Genomic DNA, 21,482 nt, shown 5'->3' with positions numbered 1-21,482 from the left:
AACTTTAGTCTTATTCTTTTATAATTCAAAGTTACTTAATTTAAACTGATTTCTACATTCAACATCCCAAACTCCCAAACAAAACCCCCGTTCAAGGAACTTAAGAGTACACATAAAGCGGAAAGCACGAACCACCTTTAAAGCAGGAGGAGAACTTACACGCTTAACAAAACATTGCAGAAAATGCAAGAATTTCATAGAAACTTTCAAACTACATATGGAGAGTAACAAAAGTTGGGGTATATTGTAAACATATAAGCTATAAAATGGATAAAATCAGATAATTCCGAAAATCTGACAAAAATGGCTGAACATGACTTACGAACATCCTTAAAGGACAATCCGACAAAACATGTAAAAAAGAAATGGAAGATGACAACTAAATATAGGACGGTAAATCCTCAACATCACAAAGTCAACAAACTCTTTAAAAAAATAAATTCAGTAAATTACTAACCATTTTATGTAAAGGTAATCTGCTACAAACAGTCTGTAAAAATTCCTTTTTTAGCCTGTGTAATGTGACGTGCGCATTGTGAAGAAGTTAATCAGCAGTACAAATTGGGTTACTTGTTTCTGTAATGTTATATCTTTTTATATACTCTTTGTAACAATCATTGTTTTGTCATTTAGCTATTTCATGCTTCATAGATTCACAGAGTTATCTTGTATACGGTACACGGAGACTTGGGAATTTGATTGATTCAGTGTTTGTCTTTTTGTTCATCCACCTGGGTGAAAACTATTACGTTTGTCTGAGGGAACGAACATTTTGCTTTTAAAATAAAAGGCATTATGGCTTAGATATATCACCCAACAATATTTTTGATAATTACTTCAAATTTTAAATAAACGCCTTCGACCATTTCTGCTTACACTATTTTCTCCTGGAAAATGCCACATCAGAAAACGTTTCTGTGCTGAAGCAGAAGAACAAATACTTAAGCACAAAGAGTTAGTTTTGATGCTTGGCAATTATCTGCTGTTACATGTAACAACAACTTCATCATTACAAAAGCATAACGTTTTATTTGTAGCTTGGTTGTGATGGATGTCCATTAGAACAGTAGAAAGTGCTCATGGTATTAGATATGACCGTACTGACAAGTCTTTCCTTCAATATATTTATAATGCTTTTTTGTAAAACAAGGGCAAAGAGTAATCAAGGGAACCAAGGTTATAGCGGTAATCAAAAGAATGTAATTCAGGGACAAAGACCAGACATGGAAAACAGATATACACAACAAAGAACATAAAGTAACTAAAATCATACATACAAAGTAACAAAAGTAAATGAGCAACTCGGACTCCACTAAAAACTGGAAGCATGGACCAGGTGTACCGGTAGGGTAAGCGTCATCTGCTTTTCTAGAAACACCCGCCGAGTTGCTCATAAAAAGTCAAGTCAAGTCAAGTCAAGTCCGGAAAACTATGACCCATTGAATAAACCAGTTTTCATCGTGCAGATGGATACAATATAACGATCCATGAGTTCATGATGACGACCATAAAACTCCTGTAGTGATGCCTTCAATCTTGTAGCAACATTACCCTGTTCCAGAAACATATTTTCTAAGAGTTCTAGTGCGATACAAAAGGTCTGCGTAGTTTCGGCAAGCTCTGGCATAACGTATGAGTTGTGATATGAACAGTCCATACGCAGGTGCTGAAGGGATATTGCCACAGATGAAAAGAAAGTTGACAATTCTGAATGAAAAGTCATCACGTTTGTCGTAAAGTTTGGTCAATAGTTTTCCTTACCATCGATTTCTAAGTGTAGGTCAAGATCTGAGACTGACTTCACATTGTCTGTAGTATCCTTTATTTAAAGTTCTGGAGGAATTCACATACTTTACTTCGATTATTGACTTCAATGAAGCCGGTGTTCTTCTTCAAGGTTATGAATAGGAAATAACTGTATATTGACTAGAAATAAAAACAATATACGGATGAGGTTTAGAATCGGTGTGAAACGCGAGGCTCGCCGAGCTTTCTTTCCGATTCGTGCCGAATTCATATATTGTTTTTATTTCTAGTCAATATACAGTTATTTTCTTTATACTGCAATCCTTATCATTTTAAAATCAAGTTATATTTTTATACGACGTGTTTTTTTTTTCTCAATTCTTCAGTACTTGTGGCCCCGATAGTGACGCTACGATAAACAGGTATTTCATGCAAAAGTAGAAAAGTAGGCGGGGCCAAAGTGCTATATACTGTCACTGACCGTATATCACCAATAAATCTACATTCAACACATTTTCATTGCTCAAATAGAACGATTGCAGTGTAAAAGGGTCTTTTTTATATTTTGGCGTATTCATGCCACCTACTTCATATCAAAATTGGGATAAAAGCTCCGTAACATAATGAAACTTAGTAAAAGAAGCATTGAAGCCTTTGGAAAGTGTCAGTAGCAGTGGTTTATAAACTGTACAATATTCAGAAAGGGCAATAAAATACAGCTATTAATTTACGTCAATATCACAAATCAATACTTTTCTAGAATATACTATTGCTTTTGCTGTTTTGAGATCTGGCAATATCACTCTTTGCAATGAGTCTTGTTAGGTTTTAGTGTCAGTCTCTGTTAAGACCAGGAAGTCTGTGAAACATTGTAGGAAAGTGTAGTTTGACTTTTTGTACCATCTATCATCAGATATCTAAGGAAAAAACAAGATTATCAATATAGTTTCTGTACATTGAGTCATAATTTCATAGAAATACAATGAATAGTTGAAATATTTGAATAATGGAAAGGAATATTTTAAGGACAGGTAACTCTGGTAAAAATCTCATTTTTCTAACATTCTCTTTTTAAACATTTCTGGACAAATCCAGTGATGCAGAGAGACAAAAAAAAATCATCGTTAAGTGAAACAAAATAGTAAGATTGTGGGTTTATGACAAGGATGTTACTGATTGTTCCAATCTTGCCTGATTCTTACAAAGACTTCAGTTAGATAAAAAACACTGAAAACAAATATGGACTAACAAACAGGCACAAATATATTTAGGATATCACATATGTTGTGAAGAAGTGAGTTAAAAACTGTGCTGCCTCTGTTGGAATAATGGAACAATATTTTATTGGGACGGCAAAGACACGTTAGATTGAGGTATAGTTGTATAGATGTGCAAGGTATGAAGAATCTATTAATACATTGATTGGTCAATGACGGTTTAATTCTTTGTTTGGTTTCATTTAGTTTTTTTGCTTAACTCGTATTATCTTTTTAAATCGTTATTGTAAAGATTATTTTTATTATTATTATTATTATTATTATTATTATTATTATTATTATTATTATTATTATTATTATTATTATTATTATTATTTATTCATTTATTTATTTATTTATTTACATTTTTTATTATTATTTTAATTTATTTTATTATTTATTTATTTATTTATTTATTTATTTTTTGTTAACTGAACCTTTTCCTGAATGATACTTTTTTGTTTCAGATGATTGCTTTGAAGGAAACAGTAGTGACAGTTGTGTTGCTAATAGTTCCGTTAATCAGCCATGACTGTAAACGATGCAAGTTTACTCCATCGGACAAAATGTTAATTGAAATGATGCAGCATTATCTCTATTCTTCTCGGAAATCGGAATGTAAAGTACCAAACAAACCAGATGCAAGTGGTAGGATAAATTTCGATGAAATATCTAAATTGTATAACACATGAACGTCTTTTGACGTTTTGCTCAAGATTATACCAGAGTTTCCGAATGACCTTTGGGCGTCAACCAAAAACAAGGTTATTTTTATTAGAGCGTTATTAATAATCTTATATTTTAGATCACTTCACTTTAAAATCAACAACAAAAAGTATATTTATCCTCAATGATGCCGCCCCGTGCAGGTCCGGGTGTCAAAAGAATAGGCCTGCTGCAGCCCTAAGCTTGTCGTAAAAGGCGACTAAATAGTGCTCAGAACCCTAGCCGGGGGCTAGGGCGCTCTGCGCACAGAGCAATTGGGTTGTGTGCCCCAGGTGGTGGAATGGGGTACCCCTGGCGTGTAACATGCTGGGGTTGTCAGGCCATAATACGGAAAACCTGACCGCAAACCATAGTGGAGCATCGTGTTGGGAAAAATGCCACGTTCCACGCACGTTAAAGAAATCTACTGTGGTATTCTCTAGCAGTAGGAACCATAGGGCTCCGCCACAGGAGGCTACATTGCCCGACCCTACCCAACTCTCCCTATTTCAAGTGGCAATCAAAAATTTCTCGACCTCCATTATCCTTGTGTCCCATCCCATTTTTTATTTCATCATCATTTCATGTTCATTTTATCATCCACTTCAAGTTCATCGCCTGAATATAGATGAAATATTGCTGCTCGGGCGTTAAACCCCAACAAACGAACAAACATGGTAGGATTCGGAAAGATGCTAGATAGCTTATGCAAAGTTCCGTGTCATTAAGAGTAAACTGGCAAGAATATTCTTATAAATAAGATTAATTGTTTGATATTAATTAAAATAACACTTATAAAATATAATTAAATAATATGTCATGCTTTCTGTTTTATGATTAGGATAAGTTGGGGTTATGGGATACAATGTTGAAGGGGGAGGCGTAAATAAACAATGCATACCAAATGATACAGAAAATGGGCATGCATTCTCAGTTAAATACGATGCTCTTTATGGGTCAGGGTATGAGGTTAGTGGGGCTAAACCATCTGGACTACCATAGGGCTTACATGATAAAGAAGTACCATGCGTTGTGTATCGCCGACGACGTGTAACGTCATTAATTATGATACCAGGTAGGCGTATTTTCATGATTATATTTTAATAGTTCTAATAAACTAAATTACTTATGCATTCATCTTCATTGTTTTAAACAGTTTCTTTTCTTTATTTTTTTTCTCTTCATGTATTCCAAAGTATTCTATATGTCTTACAATTTTACTTTAATCTCAAACAAATGCCAACATTTTAATTTCCTCCTTTTCAATGAAACGAATAAGAGTATTTATCATGTGTCTCAATTTGATAGGACGCAAGTCATGTTACAAAGGCTGGAATAAGGAGTACAACGGGATATTTGATGACAGAAAATAGAGCTCATTATTATTATTGATATGGCTGCCGAACCACATGACAACAGAAATTCCAGTGAGATTGGGGCTTTGTTCTATGGGGATAGTTTATTGATGGTAATGAATTTATGTCACTAGTTACAAGCGAAGCCGATATGGAAACAAATGAGAGACTTCCAACCCGTGAACAAGGAGCCCGACCTAAGTTTGAATTTCAAACTCGAGGACGTGGTATACCCCGCAGAGGACCCCAGAGACAGACTTAATCCGGTCAAGGAGGATCAACGGTTAACAGACAGAGTTATGACGAGACCAACTCTACCGTAACTGACTTTCATTATGAAAACCTTGTCAATAATAAGAATGTTTTTCTTGAACAGTGTTTACACTTTAGTCTTAAACGTCTGTGGTGTTAAAAATATAATTTTATACCCTGAGTTCAGAGTTTAGAGATATTATTTGTTCAGATTCTAAATTAAATGACTTGGATGTTATAAATTTAGATAATTATGCATTTTTCTACAAAAATAGAAAAACTTGTTGGAATCATAAATCTGGTGGTATTATTGTTGGTTGAAAAACATATAGTTCCGATCGAGACAACTGCCCAGATATTTATTGATTCAAGCTGAATAAAAATCTTGTAAATGTGCCTAATGATGTTGTGTATGGATTAGTTTACATTCCACCTAAAAATTCTCGATATGCATCAAATGATGCATTTAATGAGACTGAATTGGATTTTAAAATTTTGTAAAAGGATTTTTCAAACATTTTTCTTTTTGGCGATTTCAATAGTAGAACTGGTACTTTGCCAGACTGTTACATTTCTAGTGAGACAGAAAATAATAATTTTGATTATGAATTTTCTGTTTGTGAACAGTTTTCTGATATACAGGAATTAGACATTTTGAATATCCAAAGAGATAGAATTTCAGTAGACAAAACTATAAATAACTATGGAAGGAAATTTTTATCATTTTGTAAAAACAACAATGTGTTTATATTAAATGGGCGAATACCTGGGGATAGAAATGGTAATGCAACGAGCATAAATACCAGTGTTGTTGATTATACGTTTTGTACTGCATATATAATGCACAGGGTTAATAATTTTGAGGTGATTGATTTTAGCATTCTCTATTCAGATATACATTCTCCTTTACATTTAGTTGTTGATATTCATAAACATCATGACTTGAACAAGAGTTATGAAGAAATGCAAACTACTTATTCTGACAAAATAGGTCACTGGGACCAAAACAGATTAACGACTATAAAAATAATATTGATCTTAACGGAGTTGAAGAGCTAAAATTATACTAATATTTTATCAAAAACTAATGTTTAACAAAGTGTTGATGAGAATTGTATGAATAATATTGTGCTTGAAATAACAGATGTTTTGCCTAATTCGGCAAAACAAACATTTGGTGTTCGGCGGAATATAAATGTCGTGAAAAATAATCCTGATAAAAATCAAACCAAAGATTGGTTTGACAAGGAGTGTTATAGAAAGAGAAAAGATTTTCGAAAAGCGCAAAGATTGTACAAACATTTTGGTTCTAATATTTTTAAACCACGCCTTAAGGCTAGTGAAAAGATCTATAAGAAAACTATACATAATAGTATTAAGAATTATAAGTTTGAACTGAAGAAATAGATAAAATCTTGTGAATACTGGAAGGTCCTGAATAGGGATAGACTAGTGCACAGTAATGATATAGAAATCGATACTTTATTTGATTATTTTCAGGAGGTAAATAAGAATTATGAAGATATACCAACAGTAATTCATCTGGCGATATTATTGTAAATGCTGAGCTTAACAAAGCTATTACTAAGGAGGAAGTTATTAGAGCTATCAAAAATGCTAAAAATAACAAGTCTCCAGCAGATGATTTTGTAATAAAAGAATATTTATGTGCTACTGTTGATGTTATGTCTGATGTATATGAATGTATTTAATAATATACTTGATACAGGAATAATGCCAGAAGCATGACTAACTGGTAACATTATTCAGTATAATAGCATTAAATCCAGAATTATGCTCAATTCAAACAAATCAGACTATTTCCTATGTGAAATAGGTGTTCGCCAATTTTCTGTTTATTTACATGATTTACAAAATATTCTCCTTTTAAAAATTTGGTGGGTCTTGATTCTAACACAGCGGATTTAGAATCTGAACTTGATATGTATTTAAAAATATTTTGTTTATATGCCGATGACACGGTATTACTTGCGGATTGCAGCGCAGAGTTGCAAAGCATGTTAGATGAGTTTCAAAACTACTGTGAACAGTTGCATTTACTTGTCAATGTCGACAAAACAAAAATACTTATATGTTCACGAGGTGCAACAGCAAATAACCTCCATTTTACTCTAAATGGTAAAGAAGTTGAGATTGTAAAAGATAACAAATTTCTTGGTTTATATTTCGCTAAAGGTAGGTCCTTTTTAACAACCCGAAAATATCTATACGGAAAAGGTTTGAAAGCGATGTATGGTGTACTGAGAAAATGTAGACGAAACAAGCTATCTATAGATTGTCAACTAGACATTTGTTTATAAATGTGTTGTTCCTATATATTATTATATGGTTCTGAGATTTGGGCATTTGAAAACATGGACATTTTAGAGCGTTTACATTTAACATTTTGCAAAAATATTTTACATTTAAAACAATCTACTCCAGACTGTATTGTATATGCCGAGCTGGGACGATATCCTTTATAGGTAACAGCAAAGGCTAAATTGGTAAATTTTTGGGGTAGCCTTACAACAGGGAAAGACAGCAAAGTGTCTAGTCTGTTATACAAGTTACTGTTTATTAACTATAATAACTATGGTATTAATAACAAGTGGCTATCATTTATCAAAAACATTTTAGACAACTGTGGCGTGTCTGGTTTATGGAATATGCAATATGTTGACAGAGGTGCTTCAAAATATATTGAACAGATTCTTAAAGATCAGTTTGCTCATTTGTGTTTATCTTAGATAAACGAATCACCAAAATGTCTTTGTTATAGAATATACAAAAAAAATGTTCAATTTGAAAAATATCTTGAATTATTACCAGACAATTTGTTATTTACTCTATGCAAATATGCGGTAGTCACCGTTTGCCAATCGAGACTGGAAGGTGGCAAGGCTTTCCTAGGAAAGAGGCTCTGTCTTTGCGACTCGAGTGACGAATTCCATTTTATTCTATCTTGCAAATATTTTGTTTTAGTTAGAAAAAAAAATTACTTCCTCAGTATTGTTGGAAAAATCATAATATTTTTAAGTTCGATAATCTGTTCAACACAAAAATATTATTGTTTTAGAAAAATTAAGCAGATTTGTAAAGTTGATAAATATGAAAGTCAGTCCTCCAGGTTAATCTTCTAAATTTATTACGTATTGTATATTTCACACATACATATAATTGTTATACATTATTGAAGATATGTTTCTCTTTAACTATGTAATGTGTAGTTTATGAGAATAAAGTTCATTCATTCATCCTGAAATTGATCTTTTCATTGACTTAATTATACGTAAAATTGAGACACAAAATTCTAAGCTTCTGAACAATGAGGGTACCAATGTAGGCTGTTTTCTGAAAATGTAATCTCTTAGCATTCATACACAAAGCCTTTATGGTGACGTTATCCGTCTCATTTTGCGCCAAATGCTGTAGTGTGGTGTTTATATATCATTTGCGCAAATTGTTTGTATGAAATTTTACTTGAATTAACCCATCCTATGTTTACATGACTAAAAAATGTAGGTGTTTTGATATATTGTAGAGACAATTCGAAGAAAGAAAACAAAATGTTTTGTCAGTTTCCTCGTCGTGTTCACTACTGGATTTGTTGGATACTAAGTATATGGATGCTTTTGCTTGTACATAACTGTCAATGGACGATATTTGTGGTTGAAATCGTGTGTTTTCAATGGGCCAAACCGGGACATTTCACCAACCTAGGGAAGCATCATTGTCTCTGTAATATACTCTGATACCTAATAACTGAGTTTTATTTCAAACGGCCAGTTCGGATTTTTTTGTGGTTATGTTAATAAAAATGTACGTCTTAGACTTTAACTATGTCGAATAATTCTGATATTTAAAAATCGACATTTAATCAATGATAATGATAATTATGGTTAGTTATGATTCATATTGATAATGTCGCAGATTCCAAAAATGTAGCCGTCCAATCATTGTGATCCGTGACTATAATTCGCCAATTTTATACTTTTATTAATTTGTAGCTGTCTCAGATACTAGAAAAAGTAGTAATCCTATAGCTACTATTCGTCCTCAGTCTCATGCAAAATGATGATATTTTCTATTATTGGCTTATATGTAGTGTGTATCTCGATAATTTTACATGCAAATATGAATAATCTCACAAACAAAATAATACCAGAACTGAATATTCATGCTCATGAGACTACAGCGGTATGTGACAAGTAAACAATAACATATAACCAGTTTAATGCTACATTAGTTAGTTTATAAAATCTTTAAGAATTCTATTGGTGATGAATCTATGTTTAAAAAACAACATTGGTGCGAACTATCACAAATGATTAAAATTTCGATTTGTCACTTAAGTTTTCCTTCAAGAATGAAAATACATATACAACCGGAATCGCTCACCTGAAAGAAATAGATATCTGATAGGTGTACAATTTAATAAAGCAGAACAAACATCTAATTCTCGATCTATAGAGGAGGTTATTTCATTGTTTTTAGCATTTAATTAAAACAGAAGAAGATTGTGTAAAAGGAAATTAAACAAATGAAGCCAATCGGTGGCACAATGTCACATGCTTTATAGTCCAGGTATCGTTGTACTAATATCATGCTGCAATAGTTGCCATAGGGTCAAGCTGTATTCCCAACAGTCATGAAGGAAACAATATCACACTGATTATCACCATTTCTATGGGAAACATGAATTTGAGAGTTTAAATAAAAACAAGGGTGAACGAATAGTTTGTGTAATTGTGGTTTTTGTTTCTGTCTTAAACTGTGATATATATTAAGTTTATTCGAATGAAAAAAACCAACAAATTATCGACATTGACTAGTGTAAAAAGATTTTGAAGACATTTAAACAAATACTTTGAAAAACATTGAAATTGGTGGTTTTATAAAAAATGCAGTGGATGATAATTGTAATAATAATATAAAATGTTTAACATGCTATGCTACAGTTAAGTATAAATCTTCTCTGTGGTACATACAATTACACTTTGAATATAAATGTACACCACTTATATCGTTTGAAAGTGTACATGATAGAAATAATATTGTTTGTAATAACTTGTAACAGTTGTGACATACTAAGTATATTTTAGCGTGCATGTATTTTCATTTATTGATTGAAAGTTTTGTATCATTTGATATGTGTAAAGTATATTTACGTAAAATTGTTTACAATATTTACAATATTCCTAAATTTTACTTTACGAATAAAAGTAAAACATTCATGCATGTCGATGTATTGACATCACAAAAATACTGCATGAATGATGTTTTAGGTCTAAATTTATAATCATGGACATTGCTGCATTTTTAAAGCAATTATTAAGAAACAAATATACAAATATTTTATACTGGAAAATATCAAAACAATGTTAGATATAAGAAAAACGGCCTTTTTCGGTAGATATTCTGTCTAGCGAGGGTTTTTGCAATCGGTAAATATAAATGATCGACCTTTTTCTATAACAGTTTTGGCAAACTTTATACAGTCAGGCCCATTTTAGTCAATTGTTGTTTTGGTGTGTGTGTGTGTGTGTGTGTGTGTGTGTGTGTGTGTGTGATTAATTGGAAGAAATACTGTACGTTTTTAAATTTCTTTTGTTTAATAGTTTTAATTACAATCCTGCCTTAAAACCAGTCAGAGGCTTATGATGGATGATTCATGCTTTTCATAACCCCAAATATTTTTTTTATTGCAAATCCTTCTGTAGGCCCATACAAACTGTCTTATGATATATAAGTTCATTTAAAAGTAGTCCCTGGACATATCAATACTAAAACGTTCTATGTTTTTCTGTTCTACTACAGACAAAAATGCGTGAAAATTTCCCGACAGGGTTTTTATACTATAACCAGTCAAAAAATATTTCAAGATATTTAGGAGATCCCAAATATGTTTTATTGGAAATCATTTAATAGGCCCCACAGAAAATGTATTCAAAAATAAACGCGCAAATTGCCTACTGGGGATATCAGCACGTAAAGTTTGGTTACGTTCTACTGCAAGAGTTGTCTTTAGGACTTATCGAATGTATTTATACAATTTCATTGATTATTTTAAGATATGGTGAATCACCCCTGCCTGATTTTTGGACAGAACCATACTTAAAGTATAAGTGTGGACACAGATAGGTGTTGCCCGAGGTGTACGAGTGGGCACAAATTGGTATCGCCATAGCAGGAAGTTGAAAATGAAATAGTTTGTCTTCAATAACAGATAAATATGTCCCCCTCCCCCCTCACCCCGGAAAAATGTGCTACAATTTCGAAGAGAACCTTTCGTTTATACTCACTGTCAGGATATCATGATAATGGTTACTATTTTTGAAACGGTTCAAGTGTCAATCCACAAAATTAATCACAGTCTTTTACGTGGTATAATTTCAAGTTGATCCACCCACTTCTATTTGATTAATGCCTGGAAACCGACGTTGACAGCAGATACGATTATAATACTGTAAGTTTTTTTGTGGTCCTGGACACAGATGGTAAATTGAGTTGGACCTGTTCCTCCTTCAATTTCAAATTTAAATAATATGTTATACCCTTTTAGGAACCTGAGTACTCAATGATTCTATTTTACATAGTAAGTTTTCTCTAGCATCAGTACACAATACTGTAAATCCAGTAATTTTTCTATCGTCTTTTCTTTTCGCAGTTTCTGCGATCAACCTACCTTCGCGCTGTTTTAAATTCATGATCTTTCCCTTAATCACATCATACTTTTTGCGTTTGATTTTTTACCGAGAAAATGAAAAAAAACTACCGCTAATATATCATGACAAATAGTTAACTACCACTGAAGCTATCGCATATAAAACCAAAAAAACAAAACAAAACAAAAACTGTTTTGCAGAACGCAGTTAGATACGCCCGCAGAGGTAGTACCCTGAACAGATAGTGCAAAATTGGACACAAAAAGCAAGCTTTATTTAGCTCTAAATTTTGATTGCGCTACAAATCAATAATCCTTAAAAATATATACTCGATAAGATCTTACATCCAATTTATAAGTAAAAACAAACAAAATAATTTTTTTAAAGCTTCTTCAAAAGCGTTTTCAGTTTATTGTGTAATCTTGCCATTATCATGAACAAGTCCAAAAAGGAAAACAACTACAGAATTCAATAGCAAAATCAGTACATCCACCCTTTTTATGAGCAAAGTCCGATAAATCAAAATAAAAATTAGGAATGTTATAAAAATGAACAAAGGGCTTACGTCATTGAAATAATACAATTAAGAAGTTTAATTGACACTGCTGCAAGGGATTTAGAGAGATAGATCAAGGGAACCAAGATTCTAGCGGAAATCAAAAGAATGTAATCCAAGGGCAAAGACTAGACATGGAAAACAGACGCACACAACATAATAAAATAACCAAAATAATACATACAAAGGAACGAAAGTAATTAAGCAACTCGGGCTCCACTACAAATTAGGAGCATGGATCTGATGCAACGGTAGGGTAAGCGTCATCTGCTTTTCTAAATACACCTGCTAAGTTGCTCATAAAAGGCAAGTCTACGTTAGACAAAAGAGGAAAGGAAAAACTATGACAAGTCGTGAAATTATGTATATGAATTTTCAAACTTTAAAACAATATTTGTTTAGAAAAAGAAGACAATGAAGCCAACATTTTAATTTAGAAACTTGCACATTTTTGTAAGGATAATTTATTATTTATAAGCAGCAAAGTTCTTTCCATGTCAACACTAGATCTTCAGAAACCAGAAAATAAACGAAATATTACTGTAGGGTGCTATATCGGTGTATATGTTTATCTGTAGAGTTCAATGTTCAGTATCTTAGATTTTTTTGGGATACTGTAAGCTGAAATACAACTATTGAACGATGAGTAAACACATCAAAGAGTGATGGAGCATTATTTATTGATTAAATTGAGAAAGTCTACATTCAGATTTACAAAAGGAAAACAATGTTACATGGGATTCCAAAGAAAATCCTTATAAATAGCTTTAACATGATGAAAATGTCATGAATAAACAACAATAAAAGATTAATTTTGATAACAACAAGAACTTACATATGTTCATAAAGCTTAACACTTTTTGAATAGTGAAAAAACTTACCTATTAAACTGGTAAGTCTCCTTCTAAGAACAAAATAAAATCGGTTTACCGCACAAATTGGATTAGACTGGCATAACTTACAATCTAATGCACTTGTACTATAATCATCAAAATCTTAATTGTTAACTCAATGTTAAGTTCATTATGTAAAATTTTTGATGATATGAAAACATATAATAAACCACGCATATTAAACTGAAAATTTGATTGTCTGAAATGTACAACATCCCCAGAAATGTTTTAGAATCAGTTTATGCATAAACGCTAAACACTTATTGAAACGTTTCTTATATGCAGTTGTCCAAGGGACTAAAGTGTTTAACAAATCCAAGTTGCATTTCTGTAAATCAAGGACTTCTCTTTTGATTGTACATCATACGAAATACAAGAAGTTAAGAATATATAATGTTAAAACATATAAATAATTATATAAATACTTACCATTCGTGGAAGAAATTTTCGCAGAATGTAACTTTGTAATACATTCTGCAGAATTGTTTAAACTTTCGCTTTGGAACTTTATTGATATTGAAAGGGGCACCGTTGGGTACCAGTTTTCCATTTCATAACAAAACGTTCATAAAGTGTTGTTAATAGTGCATAGATGTATTACATTTTAACTAGCCAACTTCTTTTAAAGGTAAATCCTAGACATTAGAAACAATGTAAAAAGATGTTTTATTTGCCAGGTTAGTAGGAAATTGCTCTTTGAAACAATATTTTGTGCATGTATGTGAGTGGAAGGTCACTTGTGTGCTTTAAGTCATACAACAGAACATTTATTAAAAAAAAATGCATTCAGAGAGGCAAAACAAGAGAATGAGTAACGGATATACGGAACTTTTTCCACTTTTTGTTATTGTGTTATTTAATAAATGAACATGTTTTTCAATAACGGGCCAGTTATATGTCAAATGCCTCTAATAACAGTTCATGGAAGAATGTAATGGTCCCTGGCAACGTAAACATCTAAACTTCACTCTTCCAAGGGCCCTTTTACTTATCGAGGACATATTACCGGAGAGGCATTTTGAATTTTATGGGAACGACATCTCTGTCAGTAATTCTCACTTAGGAATAACTTCCTCACATTCAAAATATAATTTTCCAGACACATTAATGTCTTGAGAAAACTAAGATATTCCCTAAATAGACAAAAAAAATAGAAAAAAAATACCTAGTCTAAAAAAGCACTATACTAGAGTTTGTATCTGATCTATGTGATTATTGCAGAGAGGTCAACAGTCAAATACTAAAAAGGCTTCATCTAGATAATAACTGGATTTACATTGTTTGCAAAATCAGAAAAGATTTATAATAAACTGGGATGGGAGCTGTTGTCGAAACGTAGAAAACGTAGAAAACCATTTATTCTGTAACGTCAAGCAAGGAGTTGCTACTGAATGTTTATGCGAGCTTATACCCCCTGGTATTCAAAGTTTGAGTACATATCCTTTACGAAACGGTAATGATATAATGGAACTGTTCTGTACACTATCAAAAACATGCAATTCCTTCATTCCATCAAGTATACCTGAATGGAATGCACTTGATAAATTGACAAGAAATTCAGAAACTATTTCAAAATTTAAATTGTGAATCAAAATAAGAATCATCACTTAACAATATTCAAGTCCCTGTATATTTCTCGTGTAGAAAGAATAGTCCTAGAAGATTAAATGTATTGTTAACACAGCTGCGATGCTAAGCTTCTGTCCTGAATTACGACATTTTTTGCGTCAGCATCATTAGCAATTGTAGTTGTCAATGTGGGCACTAGAGAGAAGATGTTTATCATAACTTCTTTGAATTGCTCCGGTATACTGACGCGAGACATGACTTACTTCAAAATCTGAGATGGCTTCTTCAAAACTGAATTATAAACATCGATTTTATTACTAGCTGAAACTTTTAGTCGTTGACTGTGGAACAGAACGAACTAGTTTTTTAAATACGTCTTAATATATCAAAAAATGTTTTCTTCTATCTAAATAGTTGCTTAATGTTTGATCTTAAAGACATTATCATCATCACATCGTCATCGGAATAAACATCTGTTGATAGAGTATTACGTTTTATTTTTCATGCATTCTTCTGTTGATAAAATGTTTACTTGTACATGTTTGTCATGCTATAATGATTATAATTATAATATTAATTGTTAAATATGATATATTTGAGAAGACTACATAAGTTGATTTAACTTGTGTCAGGTACATTACTTTATAAATATGAAAAATATGTATAAACTTAACTATCGGTTTATTATGAAAATTTTAATGTACATGGAAATCTAAACAATGTTTTTTTTTATGCTCAGCTCAAAATACAAATGGCAAAGCAATTATTAGTTTATTTCTGTATCATTTTGATAAGAATTTGAAATCCCTACATTTGCACTTATTTTTGTTATCTTTACAATTTATAGTCCGTTTCTGTTTAAAACAAGCTTCGAAAAAAAAAATCCTAAAAACTCATTTTTGAAAATATTTTCTCCTGCACACAAAAACCTTTTATATTAGGCTTGATGTAATTTTAATCTTATATATTTCTATAATTCTTTGTATGCTCAAGTATTGAGAGAGCTATTTGGATATTCAGACGAATAACTAAGCCTTATGTGACATCTACTCATTTGCATATCTAAATGTGTCAATCGTCAATTACTTAAATATTTACTCAGAATTTTAAGTCCTTCTTTATTTGGACAAATATTTTACCAAACAATAAGACAAACGACCAAAATAGATCAATGGCCCTTCAATAAACGGTAAGATTTTTTTAAATCCAGAATATGCCTTCGACCGGACACTAAAACGACAATTGGAATCATACATAACACTTAACATATAACAAAATCACATCACACGAAATGTACAAAGACTATATATTACTAAATTTAAACAAGCTAAAAATAAATTGCAGCTGGTATTACTAATTTGACGGGACATAATCTATAGCCTACCTCTAACAAATGCAAACACCTCAATGTTAAAAATGACACGGTATGAAACTCTTAGAGGTCTAAGTCCACAGTAAATCAAAGAACATCAACAAACAAGCATAAACACAGTTAGCAACAAAAACCACAGGACAACTTGCAGTTACTGGCATGCAAGATCAAGACCTCCACTGTATAACATCTCACCATATTGCAAATCAATCATAATCCTCCTATTTTAGGGTTTAGCATAATGAAATCATAAGTATACAAGGAAAATATACACCCTGACATAAAGTTTGATTGATCTGTCGACGCAATGTTTTTTTTTAAATAAAATTACCCAATGAACTAATTTAATCAAATATGTATATTGTACATTGAACTCTCTCCTTAAAATAATTAAATTCATTTAAATAAGTCATAATGGAGATTCATGTTATTTTCGTTTTTGTGACAACACAAATAAGTAATTAATTCTTCGAGTGCACATCCTTATAAAATTCAGACACTGCCAGTGATTTAGGTTTTACACAGGTCAAATGCCAATATAAATCAATGATGTAAATAAACCTCCTAAACGAAACATATATATATATATTCAAAACTCATTTTTGTACGATTTATTTTAAATGTTGATTGAGAAATATAAGAAGTTGTACATGAAATAAATGACAATACATGGAAATTCTTAAATTGAAATGCATTCCTTTAAGGTAAATGTTCAGTAAAAAGCAATATAGTCTCATATTTATGCATGTTTATGCAATGCAGTTTGATCTACCAATGAAATTTACCATACATGATTCATTAACGCTTATTTATCTGATACTTTTAAAGCGCATTTATGTAGTTTCATTGTCAATCAAATCAAACCATTCGGTTTGTCAACTTTTGGAAGGATAATCAAGGGAACAAAGGTAATAGCGGTAATCAAAAGAATGTAATCCAGGGACAAAGACCAGACATGGAAAATACACATACACAACAAAAATATGAAGTTACTAAACAATAGAAAGTTTTTAATTTAGAAATTCAAACCTTTTCATGCAAATAGACAAAATAGATATTACTCATACTAAACTCAACTACAGTATTCGTAATGATAACCGTAATTCGTATTATGATGATAGATATGTGTGCAGTGTATGGGGCGGAAAAAATGTCCGGGTTCTGCAGAACTAGTGTATACAGGTACAAATATATTTCAGAACATTAAAACATGAACGACATTTAACACTTTTGCAATGATTCAGAATTGTGTAGCTAATTTCAAAATGCGTAGGCCTTTATTTAAATGATATTTTCAACATCGATAAAACGAGGAGAACAAGAAGACGTCAATACGCTGTCTGGGTAGGTAAATGCTGTGGTCGTTACTCTTAAACCGTATGAGAATTCTGAGTAGGTCAGTGAGTGTAAATTCCTTTTTTAATGATATTGATGTTGCCAAAATACTGTCTACTTTACATGGCAAATATAGGTATGGTCTTGTACAAGCAGACAAGGCTCAAAACAACAATTTTTAACTTTTTTAAAACTTATTTTAGGTGTGTTTAATTGTGTAATATTTTTTCCACAGTTGAAAGGGCAGGGTTGTGGACATTCCAAAGCAGGAATTTCCTCCTTGTTTCGATTTCACCTTTTGTTCATGTTTATGTTACTTGAGTATATACGGACAAATCTTTAGTACATGTGTAATATGATGTTTAGGGGTCAGCTGCAGCCTGCCCTGTGGTATGAGGGTTTATTCGTCTTTCGTTGAAGACCAATGGGTAGCTTTGGACTGATATTTTCATCCCGGTGAGGTTTGCCATATACACAATACCTATTTTCGTTATACTCTTCTGCAAGACGCATTATATCCAATTTTTATCATCGGTGTAGACATAGAAAATAATAGCACTCATAAGATTTATACTGCTATCACTGTCTCCAAAGATAAAGACCTTGGAAAACCTTGAATTAGTTGTGATCTTTCGTCCAGATATTGAATTCCGAAACGCAAGAAGTTCTTATACAAACAACGATTCATAGATGCAAAATGTAAAACCTATTGACTTTCATACTGACAAAGAGGTCTCCAGTCTAACCACGACAATTGTTACTCCTACAGTGGTATCATTTAAAGAGGTAGACCTAGGGTTAGGGAAATAACTCTTAAAAATCATTGGAACGGTTGTATTCAGCATTTTACACCAATTTTAAGTAAGCATCTAATTAACTTGGATTCATTTTATTCTGCTTCAAACGAAAGCTTGAGAGGCTTTGGTGACATTGAATATATCAGTGATTTCATGAGTTATGTCCCTTACCCTAGGTGTACCTCCGTTAATGAGAAATCTGCATAATTCAAAAAATCTTATGAAAATCCTAACAGCTAAATTATCATCGAAGTTTAATGGCATCAAAACATGAACTTTTAACTTATCAAACTACTATTCCCCATACTCAGCTGATATCCTGACTCAGGCATAATAAACATCGTTCTTACCCAAAAGATAACAGAACACGATTCAAAATCAATTGTCTTTAAAATACCAAAGTTGTTTTTAAGATATTGACAATTTTGATAGATGACCTTTTTTTTTAAATCCGGTCGGCATTTGGTTGTTTACAATCTGAGATAGAAAATTAAGGTAATAACTTGGTCAGAAAGTAAAAACAATCTTATAATTTAATTTCTAAACGATTAAAATAAAAAGTACCATGTGTCCGTTCATCAATGCTCTGTTTAGTTTGGAATTATTTGAATCACGGACCGATGAACGTTAATGATGTTAAAGTACCAAATTAGTTATTGGAAAATAACCTAGCTTGCCCAGATGAGAAATTAACAATCAAATTATATTATTCCTATATGTATGTCATACAAATCGCTATGTTTAATATTATGGCATTACTTTAATTTGTCAAAATTCAATATATGTGTTTACATGTATTTAAAATTGATATGCTAGCTTCGAGTATAAGACAGAAAATATATACCTACATTTTTAACGTATTAGATAGATAAATTTATTTCTATGATTTTATCTAGAAGGAATACAGATATGCTCTTTTTCCAATTGTTAAATTATATTTAATAAACGCAATTCTAGCCTTAATTACATTATTGTAGAATTTTACTGGCAAAAAAGAGTGGATGTATTTCCCATTTTGACCTGTATTAAGTTTTCATGGATTAGCATTCTGTGTAACTTTCCCCAATTTTTTTTCAGATCAAAGTGTGTTCGTTTTTATTGTAGAATTGTGTAATAAGTTCAAACTGTATTTACATTTCACTCTATACAATACAGAATACTATCATTATTCTGTAAAAATTATCATTTTTTCAATGTAATTTTAATACCTTTTTATAACTAATAAACACAACATTTTTAAATGTTATCATTCCAGATAATGCTTCGACATATACACGATGGGGTCGTAAAACGTGTCCTGATTCCACAGAACTAGTTTATTCAGGTACATATATTATCATGTTTGGCTTCTATAAAGTAAAAAAGGTAAGACTTCATAGATAACATACATCATTAGTATATAATATGAAACATATACAGTCAATTGTTTAAAAGTATTCATCAAACAAATTGGATTAATGAACTTAAATACATGTTAATTTAAAAGGTGTGAGACTTGTTGTTACGTTTGTTAATCTCGGAAATATATATTTCGTTGTTTAAAATGAAAATATATAATGATTACAAATGTGCATCTGAAATTTTTCTCTCTTTATTTTTATTATTTTTTTTCTATTTATTTTTGTTTTGTTTGTTTTGTTTTGTTTCTTTTTGTTTTTCTTTTTTTGTATGTCAGACAACGGCAGAAAAGAAACATTTACCTTACATCGAGTGATATACATGTAACATTATCTAATTTCAGTTAATTTTTCTGCTTTATTGCTAAAAACATCATTGATTATACTTAGGGAATCCTGCTGTCACTTTCAATAACTACAAGCTTGATCGTATACATCGATCCGTGTATTCATGAGTTTTCATAACTCATACCAATGTCGGTTTTCACTTTTATATTTTACGTTAAGGAGAAGTCTTATCTTGTCTTTGCCGATGATCGATTCTATATTGCATCATGAAAAAGAGAACTAATTTACGAATTTGTGCGCCCAACATGTGTAAAATAGTTCTACAGCTTCTGAAATGGTGTGGATATATTCAGTACTTTTACTTAGAGATCAACCAAAAGATTAACTTACTGCAGGACGTTTCGCTTGAGGTTAAAATTATCCCAATACTTATTCTACAGCAAGTATGGGGCAATATATTTTCTATATATCTAACCAGGCTGGAGATACGAAGCATTCTGTTTAAGGTGGAGGCGTAAACACGCTCTGCCTACCAAATGATCCGGAAAACGGACATGTTTACTCTTATGAGAATGATGTACTTTATGGGTCAGAATATGAGCATCACAGGACAGTGAGACCATCTGGATTATCCTTAAGTTTAGATTAAAAAGAAGTACCATGTGCTGTTTGTGGACGACATTGTGTCTCATCTATCATCTTGATACCAGGTACGATCAATCACAATTGTCTTATCTTTTCGTATTTGATCGCTTGACATTCAAGAAATGTAAGAGAAATATTACGACTGCATTGTTTGTATACTTGTTGTGTTGTGGTATTTGTGTTTTACTCAGTAATGACAATAATTTTTTTTTCGAAGTGTGAAAATAGATATTTGTTCTACAGTATGGACAAATTCAAGTTTTTGTTTTTCAATTTATGATAGGACGTAAGACCTGTTACAAGGGATGGAATATGGAGTATACCGGGTTTTTGTTTGCAAACCATAAAACCCATTACAGAAGTGACTTCATTTCTATTGACAAGACTGCTGAGCCCCTTGACAGCAGATCAACTAATGATAATGATATGTACTTTTATCCAGTAAGAGCTAAATGTGAAAGCCTGAGATGTCCTCCATACAAAAATGTAACTGAAGTTTACTGTGTTGTTTGCTCAAAATAAAAGTATTTTTATTTCACAAATTGTATTGCTTCTGTTTTGAAACAAGGGAACGTTCTACATAACAATTAAAGAATACCTGGTATTCATACTTTTTCCTTTCTACTATACATGACTAATATGATGCCG

At 31.8% G+C, this 21,482-nt stretch overlaps 2 pseudogenes; both read left to right on the top strand.

Annotated features, from left to right (window-relative positions):
- Window positions 1–3,459: 3,459 nt before the first annotated feature.
- Window positions 3,460–5,080, top strand: LOC148607279 (uncharacterized; annotated as a pseudogene).
- Window positions 5,081–5,100: 20 nt separating this feature from the next.
- LOC148607278 (uncharacterized) lies at window positions 5,101–21,356 on the top strand (annotated as a pseudogene).
- Window positions 21,357–21,482: the final 126 nt, after the last annotated feature.

Source organism: Perna viridis, chromosome 9 (genome assembly GCF_037379345.1).
Source record: "Perna viridis isolate PV_CMFRI_1.1 ecotype Kerala chromosome 9, ASM3737934v1, whole genome shotgun sequence".
NCBI classification, from domain to species: domain Eukaryota; kingdom Metazoa; phylum Mollusca; class Bivalvia; order Mytilida; family Mytilidae; genus Perna; species Perna viridis.
This window is presented reverse-complemented; position numbering and strand designations above follow the sequence as displayed.